We start from the raw sequence: 7830 nt of genomic DNA, 5'->3' as shown, positions 1-7830 counted from the left end.
GCCTGGGTGTTTGTGTAGGCCTTGTGGGTCTCACCACCGTGCCTTAGCACGTCAAGCCATCGATCCCGGTTGTTATCTACACCTGATAGCGATCGTTACTCATAGTAGGAAATATCTATCTAATTATCTTAGCTGGATTGAAGCAGCGTGGTGGATTAAGCTCTGATCCTTCTTCTACATGGGGAAAGAGGCCTATGTCCAGCTGTGGGATATTACAGGCTGAAGCGGATATTGATTCTTATTTTTTTTTCTTATTTTCATTTATTCGTTAAATTTTAAACTGTATGTCTAGTGTATTTTATTAAATAACACTGTACAGTTCTTAAGTCGAAACGAGTAGGAAAATATTTAGCCAATTTTCTTTTATCTCCATTTGCGACATTGGAAAAGCAGTAGCGACTAAATCCGATGAGCAGCGACATAGAAAAAGAAAATATATACTTATTTACTAAGAAGAATGTGCACAAATCGCAAATTGAGAAAAGGTTTTTTCAATAAACGAAAATATAAATAGTTTATTCAGTAAAAATGTATATTTATATCTATGTTAATAAAACTGGATTGTTAAATTTGGCAAGCGCAAAATTTGAGAGCGGCTGGACCAATTTAGTTAATTATTTTTTTAAGTTTTAGGTTATTTGGTAGAAGGTCCGGGCGGAAATTTAGTAAACTGTCCAAAAATTGGAAGATTTCAGAAAACGTAAGGACAATTTAAATTTTGCAGTTAACAGTTTGTAAAAAAAAGTGCCTAAAAATATTTTATTTGATAATATAAATAAAATATCGGTCTATTTAACGTAACTATCACAGTTTATTGTACAATTTTGTAAACTATATCATATTATATATTTATGATATAGTATATAGGGCACTACACCTCGGGACACCGAGGTCGCTCCAGGAAGTCGTCGGCAACGTGAAGGGTCTGCTAGGCTTCCTTAAGAAGCTAGGCTGGCACGAAAAGTGTCCACAGCCAGTTACGCAAAATAGGCGCATAAAGAAGTCGAGTCGCGGAAAACAGCCCGTGCCTAACAACAACAACAACATGATATAGTATATGATATAGCCTTGCGTATCGTAACCCTATTTCTAATTCAATGACTTCCTGTCAGGAGGAGATCATTGCAGACGATAGTGTCACCTTCGCCCACTTTTTTCATATCGTTTGCATTCTGTGTTACATTGATTTAAAACATTAAGTGTATTTTTGACAACTGTTAAAAATACATGAATATACTGATAGCTTTTAAATTGGAAAGAAGGGATATGTGGCACTGAGTTGAGTTAGACAGAATGTTTTATTTTGTCTATGATAATTGTGACATACGTTAAATTATATTTTAATTCAATATTAATTCAATATTTAACACTTTTGTCACCCTTATAATGCGGTTTCTTTTTTATATATTCGCCACGGCTACTAATTATGACAAACCACATAGTTTTTTGAATTAAACATTGCATAATAAAGTGAAATAACGACGAGATTGAGATCTGTAGACTCGGAGGGTATTACGAAGGCGAACTCTCTATTGTCAAAGCGCTTGAAAATCTCAACAAGGTACTATTTTATGTATCTAGTTTATGCAAGTAAGGCTCCAAGTTTCGTCTTTATTTAAATAATTTAGGACTGAATAAATTGCATAACCCACTATTTTAAGCAACAGATAACCATTGAATACACACAAGTTTGTAAAACTTGTTTTTACTTGGCCGATAATTAGGACATTGAAAATCGTCTTGGCTTGTTTTTATTTATAAAAACGAATTTTACAAGTTAAGCATAAAAGGAATTAAGAATATAATTTAAAATCGAAGGCCTGTTGGGTGAATAAATTTTAGATTCCTGTACGATGAATAAATTAAATTGAGTCGTCATCGTTAATCAAAGATCAATAAATATAAAAGTATTAGAAACAGAAAATTTATTTTTCAAATTTCAAAATAGAGTTCTATTATATTTATTAAAACAACAAAACTCAGTAAAACTCATTTTATGATCTAATAAAACACCGACGGCGTTGCTTAAAATTCAGGGGCTATAATGAATTAAAATACTTGTGGATTCCGGTCGTTTACGAAAAGTTCACGTACTTAAACAAATGCTTGCCCACAACAGAGGACGTAATCATACATTTAATGGTTTCTATAATGACCTCGTAAAGTAGTAACAGCAGAGCCCTTTCATAAATATCCAACTTCCTTTTCACGGGTCAGAAAATTTTCTTTTTTTTTTCTTGCGATGAATAAAATTGTTCGTTCCCCTTCGCGAAATTAATTTAGGTGGGCAGGAATTATGGTATATCCGCTAATTCAATCTGATTTACAACAAACTCCTTGTTTTCTTGAATACAATAACATTATTTTCATGAAAATGTAAAGTAAAAAATTAATTTTATTTGTTTTTGCTAAATGACATTTTTTATTTTACATTTAATAATAAAAAAAATTTAAACAATTTTCTGACGGCTAAAATTCAACTACGTTAGAACTGTCATCACGAACTTGTAATGCTTTCCGCATGTAACTTTGATATATAAAAATTATATAATACTTAAAAATTTAAAAATGTGACAGTCGCTCAAAACGTCGTAAGAAAAAAAAATTTAAAAATTGCACAGGCTGTATTTAATTCTCTTTTTATTCATCACTCAACTTCATCATCGTCACTTTAGCTTATCGCAGTCATTACACAAGTACCAGCTTTCAATTAAAAAAAGATTCGTTAAAATCGGTACACCCAGTAAAAAGTTTTAAGGAAACACAAAAAATACAAGTCGAATTGAATACTCCTTTTTTTAAGTGTCAAAACGCCGCGGCGTCTGAAACGTAAAGAAAATAGCAGAAATCTCAATATTATAATCTGAATTTTTTATTGATGATAAAATAAGCCCCTCTCTTCCCGTGGGTGTTGTAAGAAGCGACTAAGGGATAACACAGTTCTGCTACCACCTTGGAACTTAAAAAGCCGATCGGTGGCGGGATAACTATCCAACTGCTGGCTTTGAAATACACAGGCTGAAGACGTGCAGCAGCTTGCTCTTCGGTGCGACAACGCCAGTACTGCGATCACCAACCCGCCTGCCCAGCGTGGTGACTATGGGCAAAACACATGAGTTCACGTTATTTTTGGCGTGAACTTGTGGAGGCCTTTGTCCAGCAGTGGACTGTATAGGCTGTAATGATATTTGGTGGTTGATTACTCGAACTAACTGAGGTAGGGCACAGCAGGAATTTCCTGCTCAAAATATGGAGCAGCCCGACTGGGGCAGTACCTCGACCTTACAGAAGATCACAGCAAAATAATACTCTTTTCAAGCAGTATTGTGTTCCTGTTGGTGAGTAAGGTGACAGAGGTGAATTGGGGATTGGGTCGGCAACGCGCTTGCGATGCTTCTGGTGTTGCAGGCGTCTATAAGCTACGGTAATCGCTTACCATCAGGTGAGCCGTACGCTTGTTTGCCGACCTAGTGACATAAAAAAAACCGGCCTCAAATGGAGGGGAGAGGAAGGGTCGTCTCTTTTTTGTACCTATGCTTTTTCGAAGCTATAACTTCATTTTCTAAACAGCTCCTAAATCAAACCTCGTTCGAAATATCAACCTTAAGAATTTCAATGAAAATAGTGGGATTATATACATAACTATTTTTAGTCTTTACAAAGATAAATTTGAATATAGGCCGTGTTAAAAACGGTCTCTTTAGCAGTGAACTCGCAAACTTGTCTCATAGAGAAGATAAGTCAGATGAGATTAAATTAAACCCATTTTAGAATCCTTCTCTAGTAAGGTTTCGAATTGGCATAAGCTTTATTGAATAGGTGTGTGTTGACGACAGCACTAAGTCTTGGGGTATCCGATAATTAATGGACATGAAACCTATCAACAAATCCTCATATGTTCTATACCTCAATCGTCACATTTTCTATATGTTATCTCAACGGTATCCATGTAGTACAACGTTTACGTACCAAATAAAAATTAAACTTATTATAGACATTGAGTGATTATTACTCAATAATAATTAATTACGAAGTCAACTTCTTTAAAAATATATTGAGAATATGATGTTTTATAATAAAAGAATATAAATTATATAATTAGTTAAAAAATTCCCATCTTAATGATGTGCTTGTATTTTACCGAGTTCGTATTGGCATTGTCTGAAATATCATTGACCCATTTTTACCTTTTAACCTCAGTATCCGCGTATACATGTTTAAATACCACACTACCCTTTCATTACATTTAAAATTAATGTCACTTCTATATATAACATTTTTTAGGCGTCAAACGGTGTCAAGCGGGACAACGTCACGTTCGACGGAAACAGCGTTTGTGCATTTACCGCATAACAGGCTCTGATTAGACAGACAATGGGAATAAGTCTCAGTAATTAATCCCAAAATACATTGGACCATTTACGCACATTAAACTTATTTTTTTTTATATAAGAATTTAGATTAACATGGTTACTTCTATTACGAAAATTAATCGAAAACGGGATATTTACCATGTTTATTTATTTTCGCTTTGCCGAGCTCGATATTTCGACATTGACTTCGAATGTCTTGATCACGAGACTCTCGACAGAAAATAAATAAACATGGTAAATATCCCTTTTTCGAATAATTTTCGTTATTTTTATTATTTTGTTGTGTTTGTTGTTTTCCAATGTAGGTATAAAGAACACACATTTAATTCCTATTTTTAACAAACTTCAAAAATGGAACAGGGACTCAATTCGTCTATATTTTTTATGTTTGGTACTACGCTTACAGATTTTAATGATTCTTTTTTTTTAATCTAAAGCTGATGTTTATTGCGTGGTCCCATTTATTTGAAAGATATCTGATGTTTACTTTAAGGCTAGCCCAAAAAATAAATACTGAATGATTATTTGTCGACTACCTACCTACGTTGTATTACTTATTATTTCGGCTACATTCCCGGCGTTTTTGATACTCGTGGAGGCTGGATGGGACTTGCGGGAGGCCGGGACGTTTGGCGCAAACTTGGGGTGACTATGTTCAGCAGTGAACTATGATAGGCCGATGTTGTGTGTACAAATAAAAAGTGAAAAATGCAACTAACATGGCTTCGAAGCTCTTTTGGCTCGTAAGCTTTCGAAGTTCTTGAGTTTGAATTAAAAATTAAAAAAAAATTCAATCACGTATAAATTTCGATTTACATCAAAATGAAGTTTAAAAAAATATATTTAAAATCATCAATGTTGGCTAATATATTCCGAAAAAGTTTTAATTTTTGTTTTAATATATAAGATGCTGAATTTATAGATAATAATATGTATATGTTACTATCGTAACTATTTTGTAGTTTTCCTTTTTGCAAATGATGATTTTTTCTTGTATTCTGTATTACCTTGTTAGGAACCTATGATAATTAATCCACTGTTTGATGCCAAGAGTTCTGCAGGTTGTTTAGATAAGATAAGATCACGGAGTAAGTCATTAAACTCAATGGGTGCTATGGTTTATCAACATATAACAAATCATCGAAATAGCAAATTGCATTGAAGATTTTTTTTTTTCATAAATCTAGTTACTTAAATTTGACATACAAGTCTGGCAACAAAAATCGGGAGCCCAATTCTGATTTTGGTTCACTATAAGAAATTTAACTCATTACAATGAATTATCTTTTCGTGTACACATCGGAAAATTGAAGAAGAAACATACATATTATAATTAAATTACTTTTCCAGCAATATTAACAGTATAGCGTATTTATTTTTTAATTTTAACGTAATCATCATTTATGCAAAAATATTGCACGAATCTTAAATAAAGAAATACATCGTATACGGACAATAAATACACTTATATGTTTTAACAATTCGATACAGAGTACACAACCGCGAAACGATAATTACACTATAAATAACACTGATTAATGTTACGATAAGAGCAGTGTGAATGAACAATAATAAAAATTTCCGATGACTCCATAATTTTTTATTAAATACTCAATATGAGAGATAAATTACAAAGGTAATTATTAGATTAATTTGTTGGGAAATACAAATGTGACGGTTTTGTTAACGATAATTTATTATGTACAATTTAATAAATTATTATTCTTTGTTGAAAATGTATGGATACGACAGGTAATAAAAGTAAAAGAAATATTTTTAACACAACAAATAATTTTAGGATCAAATTAAAATTACGTTAGGGTAAATGAGTTTTCTAGTCCATTGTAATTTATATTTTAATATTATTTGGTGAAATAATACGAGTACAATATTTTATAATATGTTTACTTACTAACTTTTTAGTATTAACTTAATACTCACTATATTCATTTTATATATAATAATGTACCCATGTTTTTATTATATATTATTTTATATTTTATTGTATTCCACAAATATATAATACCAAGTATAAAGATAGTCACAGACAGTGAAGTACGATGGGCGGACTTTTGGCAAATTAAACGTTTCTTCCAGACAACCCAATAACATCCCCGTCTCTAACATGTTAACATATTAAATTGTCTTTATAATTACATTATACGTATTACTTTTATAAACTGCATCAAGATACATAATAATAATACAAGATATAAAATAATAATACAAAATATGTACCAGATTTTAAGATACACCTGAAAAGAAAATATATATATTGCAGGTTTATCAGATTATTTATCAACCCAGCCATAAAAATGTAATTTAAATGTTAAAAAAAAAAAGAAATCATTGAGACACTATATTTGTGTCTTTAATACGATTCGTATTATTATACTAAAGAGCGTAATAAAGGCTCCAAAGTATTTTAAAGGATTTTTGCTATGGGTCAAAGCCGTTTTTTGAAGTTAAAGACAGAAGATAGATGTACAGCAACAGACAAGATGAAGATTGTGTCACATTTCCATTTGACATTCACCATATCAAACACAACATTCGAATATTATTTACTGGAACAATCATCTGGATTCGAATTTTATTTAAAGATGTCGTCACTATTATACTGTTCCATATTCATCGTTTCCGAAATATTTGTTTTTCAATCATAACGGATATTTTTGATAGATGAACTTGATGGATAATTAGTTTTTTTTTCTTTTAAATTATTTCAAAGAAGCTTACATACAACTTTATAGTTTTGCAGAATCTTAATAAAAAGTATAAAATATTACCAACTAGTAGGGCAGCAGTGTGGTGGATTAAGCTTCGATCCTTCTCCTACATGGAGAATGTTAAATAACCATCATATAAACTTATTATTATATATAATTAGTACTTGTAAACACCACTATCATCTATGATTTACCTGATTTTGCGTCACATGCTGTTTTATGCACGTAATTTCTTCTAGACTGTAATCTATAAAAATCAGTATAAATCTCATGACAGGGTAAAGTATTTTTTTTTTATTGCAGTATCGATTTTCATTATTTAGTCAATCTCTTATCTTGTACCGTAGATATTTTTATATAATTTAGTTCTAAACAAAAATACTAACATAAAATGTAATTAATGCTACCGCTAAATATCCTGTCAAGTTAAATTGCACATTGAACGGGGACCAAAAAGTTTAACTTAATGTTAAGTTTCACAATGTTTCCATCCAGTGAACTTCCCGTTGATTACTTTTAGAACTAGGATACTCGAATCGCAAAACTGTGAAATGTAAAGTACTAACTTCCGTCGTGTTACTGCTCCATAAGTTTACTTCTAAGATTTATATCGAAGTGTTTAAAATATTTTAAGATATTTTCATAATTGCAGCTTGCACTTTTTAACTATAAATAATACTATGCTAAGCAACTAACGTGTAAATTATATATTTAATTTCCTAAGTTAA

Source organism: Melitaea cinxia, chromosome 6, assembly GCF_905220565.1.
Source record: "Melitaea cinxia chromosome 6, ilMelCinx1.1, whole genome shotgun sequence".
In the NCBI taxonomy this organism is placed as follows: Eukaryota; Metazoa; Arthropoda; class Insecta; order Lepidoptera; family Nymphalidae; genus Melitaea; species Melitaea cinxia.
Note: the sequence above shows the minus strand (reverse complement) of the source record.